The following is an 8,993-nucleotide window of genomic DNA, read 5'->3' on the forward strand; positions in this document are numbered from 1 at the left end:
ACTAAACTATCTGTGACTTCAGGGAACTGATTCTTAACTAGGAAGAAGTAAAACTCTTATGTTTAAAATATCAGTTGTATAAAGGGGCAACAAGTTAAAAATATTTTGTTTCATATTTTATTTTACAGTTGGCTCTCCATATTCATGGCTTTGCATCTAATAATTCAAGCAACTGGGGATTGAAAATATTTTTTAAAAATTCCAGAGAGTTCCAAAAAGTAAAACTTAAATGTGCTTTAAGCAGGCTCCTATTTACATAGCCTTTATTTTGTGTTTACAACTATTTAGATAGTATTTAAATCATTTACATTTTTGTAAGAAGTGTATGTAATGTAGAGATTTAAGCAAAGTATTTGGGAGAAGGTGGGTATAATATATGCAGATACGACACCATTTTATGGAAGGGACTGAGCATGTATGGACTTTACTATCTGGGGTGGGGGTGGGGTTTTGGGGACTGATCTTGCTGGGGGTACTAAGGACAGCTCTAGTCTATTCTGTTAGTGTTTGGTCCAGATTTTATAACCCTGTCTGTTACTAATTAGTGAAGTATAGCCCGACTTACTGCAGAAGCCTCTTTGATTTATAATAATATTTCTAATAATCATACCAAAGAATACCTCTCTGGTACAGTAAGTTGTCTGGGGTGGAGTTTCCATCTCACTGAGGTAGGAACGTGGATGGGCGCAGGTCATGTTTCAAATACAGTAGGTTACAGAGCATCATTTAGAATGAGAGTCTCTAATACCGGATTGGGGTGGATTATATGTTTACAGTGGGTGAATTCTATACCATGTCAGTTAAACCTAAAAATTGTTAAAAAGTTAATTTTGCAGGAGTTCCCGTCGTGGCGCAGTGGTTGGCGAATCCGACTAGGAACCGTGAGGTTGCGGGTTCAGTCCCTGCCTTGCTCAGTGGGTTAAGGATCCGGCGTTGCCGTGAGCTGTGGTGTAGGTTGCAGACGCGGCTCGGATCCCGCGTTGCTCTGGCTCTGGCATAGGCCGGTGGCAACAGCTCCGATTCGACCCGTAGCCTGGGAACCTCCATATGCCGCGGGAGCGGCCCAAGAAATAGCAACAACAACAGCAACAACAACAACAACAAAGTTAATTTTGCAGTGTTTCAGTACTCTATAGCTCTAGATTTTAGGAAGCAAATAATCCAAAATAGGAAAATCACCACGGACAATCTTCTGAGTATTATTTAGAAAGAAGTTTGGAGTTTTTTTTGTTTGTTTGTTTGTTTGGTTTTTTGTTTGTTTGTTGTTTTCATTTGCTCAAAGGGGACTTTACAGACTTAATACAAAATAGCTTGAATCTCCCATAGAAAATACTAACATTACAGGTATCTTCCACTCCATGGTGTCTCTTGTTTGCTCTGTCATCCTCATGTGTCAGATTTGATGAACTAAAAGTTTCAGAGAAAATAGCAAAACGTCAAATCCCAATCCTTAAAAGTTTACTTTCCCTTAACTTCATTCACTATTTTCAAAATTCCCCAAATTACATTCAACTATAATAAAAGGAAATGAATCTGTCGGCAAAAGAATTATGTTAAAGACTTTTCAGTATAGTTTGAAATTTAGTTGACATTCCTTATAAAGTGGATTCATTCATGTATAATAAAATATACTATCTGGTATTTATCTCATCTGGTATTTTGTGTGTGTGTGTGTGTGAGAGAGAGAGAGAGAGAGGGAGAGAAACCTTGTATCCATTTTGTTAGAATTTGAGGATAATATATTATCTTCTTATTAAATTAGGAAAATCTCACATATCCATGAAATTCTATGTATACCAGTTTCTGAGGCTACCTGGTACCAATAGGTAGACTCTTCTTCCTTTATTCCCAATATTTATGTGTAACATTACTAACCTGAGTATTCTTCTTTCTAAAGTAAATTGTTCAGTCAGAATTAACTAGTCTTTTTTCAAAAACTAAGTGTGACTTTTAGAAATGTAAACTTGGGCAGAATATCATTTCTAAGACTCTCCTGCCACATTTTTAAGATGATATTAATTCCTATTGTGACAATTAAACAAGATGCGGTTAAGATATCTAGCCCAATGCCTGGGAAAATAATTACCTAATAAATATTTAGCTTTCTTTCATTTGCGTTTTTGTCTGAATGTTCTAGTTGTATCTAGAAAAATAACCTGCTCCTATACACTATGTTCTTTTAATAATATCTGAGGTTTGGTAGGTACATTAATAAAGTAGGTACATTAAAAAATTTTTTTTTAATTTATGGCTGGATTTATGGCAAATGGAAGTACCCAGGCCAGGGATTGAATCTGGGCTACAGCTGCAGCAATGCTGGATCCTTAACCCACTGATCAGTCCTGGGATCTAACCTAGGCCTTTGCAGCTACCAGAGCTGTGGCAGTGGGATTCTTGACACCACAGGGGGACTCCAGAGAAGGTGCACTTTTAATTTGAGGTGGAGTTGAATCTGTTCAAAGTATCACTGTGCCCTTATGATGAAGTTAAAGTTTACCCAAGGACATTATGAACCAACCTACAGAATAAAGAATAGAATCGGTTTGAGAGAAGGGTATATCCAGATCCAGGTATTAGGACTCCTGTGTGAATGCATAGCTTCTGGAAATAGAGGAAATGATGATAAAATTGGATCAAAATCCACCAACAATATGGGGCAGATATTTTAGGAGTGTTGCCATACTGTGAGAAAATCTGGAGATCCATTTGGATAAAAATCTGTTGTGGGATGCATTGTGATACAAACAGGTGATACCACTGCATTACTCCTGGACTAAACAAACTCATTGTCCAGACTCATGCTAAGCTCATTAACTCTCCAAACTGCTGGTGCTTATTCATTTGCTTTGCCTTCTGTTTCTAGCACCCTGGCTCCACATTTCAGGACATCCTTTGACACAAAGAAGACTTCCCTCACCAGGTAAGCCCTCACCTACACTGACTTCTGTACCAATATTTCCTCCAACACTCCCATACTTGGAGATCTTATTATTTCTAAACTAATAATTGTAATATTCTCCTTATCATTCTATTTCTGTGATAGTGTAGTGTCTGGAAATCCCATTGAAATACCCCGATACCAAAAAAAAAAAAAAAAAAAAAAAAAATCACACTCCCTTTGGAGTTCCTGTCGTGGCTCAGTGGTTAACAAACCCGACTGGTATCCATGAGATGAGGGTTCGATCCCTGGCCTCGCTCAGTGGGTTAAGGATCCGGCATGATTGTGAGCTGTCGCGCAGGTGGTATAGGCCAGCAACTGCAGCTCCAATTCGACCCTTAGCCAGGGAACCTCCGTATGCCATGGGTGTGGCCTTAAAAAAACAAAAGACAAAAAAAAAGAATACCCCAATATTCACAGTGATGTGGGTGCATATTTTGTGTTTTCGGATTAACTATAAACCGTATATTCGGAAGCCCTAACTCTGGATCTTGATACTGTTCTCTAAATCTTGACTAAAGGGACTTTTAGTTACCGTAAGGCATGTTAAAAATGGTTTGTCATTGGACTGGATAGTCGTGTTCGTGTTTTCCAGCTGATTAAACATTTTTCTCACACCTCTGCACTTGGGCAAGTAGAAGATACAGTCTTCAGACTGAACTTTGGGTTAGATCCTCCTTCAGACTCTGGAGGATTTTATCACCTGATCTGAAACAGGCAGGCTGTGTGACTTTTTCGTGGCAGAATTAAATACTTAGCTTTTACTTAATGTGTCAGTAAGAAGATCTGAAATTGAACTTACCTATAATTATCTCAGACACCAAAAGGAAGGTGACAATTGCTGAAAAGCCAAAATGGTTTAAGTCAATGCCGACTTTCGTAAACGACAATTCTTAGCTGTTTTTGATCCTTGATCGAAGATATAAATGATGTTTTTATATAATTTTTTTCCGTCCATCATATTTAAGTTTCTCCACATTTTTAATTTTAAAAAATGTTTTGCTTACTGTCTTTGTCCATTCATAGGGAAACTCTTGGATAGATTTACTAATATGTTTATTACGATGTAATTTGGAATACAGAGCTTAATCTTGGGGGCATTGGATTCCATCCCCAAAATTCAGTATTTCAAGTCTGACTGATGAAATTTCCAAGTGAATTAACACCAAAACTCCGCAGAGCACTACTAACTGCCTCCGTTCTCCTCAAACATGTATGTGCTTCTTCATTCCCAGCAAATACATGCGAAAAACTAATGTATTAACCAGACTCAGGTAATTTGGTATCAATTTTCATCATTTCTATTAAAAATTATTTTTAATACCGCATGTTCTATCATTTATTTTATCTTATATTTCTCTTTCTAAACACAATTTAACTCTTGTTTTATAAACAAAACCCCTCTTGCCTCCAATTTCACTATTTTGTTTAATAAAAAAATTCACTATTTTGTTTAATAAAATGCTGGTGATAAAAATGATAATAATATCATGATGCCGATGACAGTAGTAATTACTCATACCTAGATTTTAAGTTGTATGAATAAAGTAACTGATTTGATCCTTCGGCGCTCTATGGTAAACACCCATTTTATAGATGAAGTAAATTAGGAAACGTGGTATTAAGTTACGTGGCAGAAGTCACACAGGAGAGCACATTTAGAATCAGCCATTGTACAGCGTCACCATCTGTACTGCTACCAAATAAAACCCTAAATTCAACTTTAGAGACATAATTTTGTATGACCTGGTTTTGAATTTATACCTCAGAACTTTTGTCACCCTGCATTCCCTTAATTAGACTTAGCTGCTGCTTCCTTTGAACACCCATAAAATTTTTATCTCTCTTGTCACACTTGATATATTACTTTTTAAATTTCTTTCATCCTTCACATTCTTGGCACCATCATAATATTTCCACCTCTTTAACATACGTACATGAAACATAATTAGTTCCCTTGGGTCAGTAACTCTAAAAAGTGCCCTTGGGAGTTTAGTCATAATTACAAATTTCGGACCAAGAAAGGAGCAGACATGGCAAATAGAAAATTAAAGCAGGCACAGATCTCCTCTTGCCTGAAGGTAAATCATGATTTCAAGAGTGCGTAGTGAGAGAAGAACGGTTTTACTCTGTGTGGGTAGCATGGGGAGGTTCTGGAAGAGTCACATACATGCGTGTCAGTGAGGCAGGTAGGATGTTACTTGATATAATACAATAGATGGTGCAGGGACAGCCAGATAGACAGGTTCAAGCTTAACTTGAGGGACGTTGATCCCTAGATGGGAGAACTTAAATCACATGGCATTAGTTCAGAGTTCAGAGTTTCCAAGAGATAGGAACACAGTTTGGTTAGAACAGGTTTGCTCAGTATCCCTGAGCAAATATGAAGACTAGTAACTTAGCAATCCCCCTGTGGCAGACTCCTTGTGGCGCAGTAGCTTAAGCATCTAGTGTTGCCACTGCCATGGCACAGTTCGACCCCTGCCCGGGAACTTCCACATGCCATGTGTGTGACCAAAGAAAGAAAGAAAGAATATGAACAAGACGATAACCTAAATGAAGTCTTCTCTTGCGCAACTAAATGGCGAAACAAAGCCTGAGACCAAACACCGGAATGAGGATACAGAGACATCCTAAGCATCTCCAAGCATGACTTAATATTTCACCGGAGGTAGCAACCTAGGGCTTCCTAATTCCTTCTGACTTAAGTCGGCCTTGAGTCGGGACAGCCTCTCAGAGCCTACAGGATGGACTGACCCTAGAGTGCCTAAGAAAGCTTCTACTGGCAGCAGAGGAGAGCTTTCAGAGGTAGAGCCTGTCAGATGCCTTTAAAAAAAAAAAAATCCCTTTATCTGTATAATGCTTTAAAATGGCACCTGGGATATGGAAAAGATTTTTTTTTTTTTAAGGATGAATTGCATTAACTTGAATTTAAGAAAAGGAGACATCATTGAAGATAAGCTTACAAGAATATCTTCCCTTTTATTGCAATTCCTTTCTAATGCATTTCTTCTTTCACATTTTATTAAATATGAGCCTGCAGTAAAATACTTTTTGATCTTCATTTCTTATATTTTTGAACACCTCAATTCTACTTCATCTTCCCCCTAAGGTTCCAGCCTCAATTTTTCTCACATATTAAGCAAAGTGAAATTGACATTAAAGCCAGGGAAACACATCATGTCTTATTCATACTTAGTGTTTCTGTGCTTAGTCAGAAAAAAAAAAAATGTGCACGAACAAGAGCATCTTCGTTTACTCTTTCTAACGCGTTCACTGAAGTTATTACAATCTTTTTTTTTTTTTTTAACATACTGAGCAAGCCTACAGGACCTTTAATTTAAAATCTTATTTTTTTTATCAACTGTTTGTTGAATCTGCAAATATGGAATCCCAGGATGTGGAAGGCTGACTACATTTAAGTTCTCCAGCTTTATACATTTTCTCCATCTTTAAGTTCCCCATCTACTTATCTACTTAGGAAGATTCTCTTTCTTTTGATATTTCCCTGAGAGAAATTAGCCAAAGAGGTAATAAATACATCTTGAGGATTTTCTTAGGAAAAACAAAAATCACATCATGGCAAAATAACCTCTTAGAATTATTAGTACAGAAAGAAAATCTGTTAATTTTTTTTGGTCTTTGTTTGTTTGTTTTTTGTCTTTTTAGGGCCACACCCTCGGCATGTGGAGGTTCCCAGGCTAGGGGCCACAGCCACAGCAATGCGGGATCTGAGCCACATCTGCAACCTACGCCGGATCCTTAACCCACAGAGCAAGGGCAAGGAATCGAACCGGCAACCTCATGGTTCCTTGTCGGATTCGTTAACCACTGCGCCACAATGGGAACTCCCAAAATCTGTTAATTTAAACCCTGATCTGAAACAAAGTTGAATCTTAAATTCAAATATTTTCCTAATGTGAAAAAAAGGAAAAAGACAGATGAAAATCTTGCTTAAGAATTTTGTTGGGGACTTTTTATATTTGACTGTAAGATAATTACCAGATAGTTAAATTTATTCTTATTACCTCAGAGAGGAAAGTATTTAAATAAAAAAAGAGGAGGCTACTAGGAGATGATTAGTATAACCCAGCCAAGCTCAATTTTTAAAAATAATCTTCACAGCTCAAGAAAAGCAATAAAGGGAGTTCCCGTCTTGGTGCAGTGGTTAACAAATCCGACTAGGAACCACAAGGTTGTGGGTTCGATCCTTGGCCTCACTCAGTGGGTTAGGGATCCGGCATTGCCGTGAGCTGTGGTGTAGGTCGCAGACGTGGCTCAGACCCTGCGTTGCTGTGGCTGTGGCATAAGCCAGCAGCTGCAGCTCCGATTACACCCCTAGCCTGGGAACCTCCATATGCGGTGGGTGTGGCCCCCCAAAAAAACAAAAGACAAAAAAAAAAAAAAAAAGGAAAGAAAAGCAATAAATATATGGAAATATGCTCCAAAGATTTACTGAAATTCAGTGGTATTTATCACAAACCTAAAAGTAGAATTGAAATTCCCTTATGAGGACACCCATGTAAAAACAGAAGACCTTTTTCGTGTTGTGTTAATATGGATACACTTAAGACTGATTCCTGTATCAGTTTCCTGTTGCTGCTAAAACAGTGATGACAATCTTAGTGGTTGGTAAAAGCACACATTTAGTATCATAGAGTTTGGGAGGTCAGGAGTCCAGAATAAGTCTCCATGGGCTACAGTCAGGGTGTCAGCAAGGCTGGTGCCTTTCAGGGACTCTTAGATAGGACTCATTCTCTTCCCTTTTGCAGCGTCTTGATCCTCGTGTATTTCTTGGCTCTAAATTACTTCCTCTATCTTTATAGTCCATTACTCCCACCTCGGCTTCCATTGTCTCCTCTCTGTAATTGTGTGAACTGCTTGTCTCCCTCTCACAAGAATCCTCGTGATTTTATTCAGACCACCTAGATAGTGCACAGTGGTCCCCCATGTCAAGATCCTTAATCACACTTGCAAAATCTCTTTTGCTACATAAGATAACACATTTGTGGGTTCTGGAGATTAGGACGTGGACGCCTTTGGGTGAGATTATTCTGTATACTAAAATTCGGTACATTTGTTTTCTGATCAGTCTGAAAAAGCGACACATAGCTTTTGTGTAAAGCAATAATTATATTATCTTAACCATGATCTGTGAGGCAACGAAAGACTAAGAATAGATAATAAATAATTCAGAATTACTCAAGACCGACCACTAAAAGAATCCTAAGAGAGTTTCTGATATTAACATATTTTTAGGCCATTAGCATGAAATTTTTCAAAAACAGCAATTCTTCTAAGTGTGTGGATCAACTGAGATCTTGAAAATAACCCCATGGACCGTGAAAACCCAGGATGCCCGCAAATGAAACTCAAAAGCAACCTTCAACAACTTCCTATCCACATTTTTTATGTAGATGAAATTTTAGGACATGTCCTGTGGGTAGCAGCTCAACAATGGTTTTCTTTTCTTTTCTTTTTTTTTTTTTATATCAAGGAGCTATTGGCATTCACAGCCTGTCCCTCAGTCCGGTAGCCAGGACATATCTTGGCCTCAGAACAACTGTTGTCTCAGCTAAATTAATCAAGGCATCCTCCGGTTTCAAACTAGGAGCATCCTTACATCTGACGGTAACAAATGAGGTTCAATCCCTGTTGCCGGTGGACAGTCCCTGATATCTTTCTAACAATTAGTTAATTAACCACTATTACATTTTCCCCATATTTCTATCCATCACTGAAACACTTTCATTCCAGGAATCGCTGTTACACTTACCTAATGAGGCAAAAAACTCACATGGTATTGTTAAGAATAGATCTTTTGGATACTGTTGTGGTTAAGTAAATCCTGACATAGTCTCATTTCTTGATGAGCTTATCTTAAAAATGATGGACAGTTTTAGACTTTTTTCAATAACTAATCCAATTTTCTTCAAAGCTAATCTAGTATAATTCCAAATTGACCCAAATGACCAAACATGTGGCCATCCCTAGGTCATGGCAAATTGCTAAAAAGGCAAGGCTAAAAATCAACATGATATTTATTATGCTTTTG

General features: G+C 37.9%; 1 long non-coding RNA gene across 5 annotated transcripts in view; it reads left to right on the top strand.

Annotated features, from left to right (window-relative positions):
• LOC102167499 (uncharacterized) overlaps positions 1–8,993 on the top strand; it is a 320,434-nt gene that overhangs the window by 199,609 nt on the left and 111,832 nt on the right. For 4 of the 5 annotated variants that reach the window (XR_014817275.1, XR_014817276.1, XR_014817277.1 and 1 more), the window contains one exon: positions 2,864–2,920. This is a non-coding gene — a long non-coding RNA (uncharacterized LOC102167499). Of the gene's footprint in view, positions 1–1,032; positions 1,102–2,863; positions 2,921–8,993 lie in introns of those variants that run through there. The other variant, XR_014817278.1, reaches the window with a different exon arrangement.

Source organism: Sus scrofa, chromosome 10 (assembly GCF_054392235.1).
Source record: "Sus scrofa isolate SSC_HxYL_T2T_F1_AM1 chromosome 10, Sscrofa_HxYL_maternal_Yorkshire_Landrace_v2.0, whole genome shotgun sequence".
NCBI classification, from domain to species: domain Eukaryota; kingdom Metazoa; phylum Chordata; class Mammalia; order Artiodactyla; family Suidae; genus Sus; species Sus scrofa.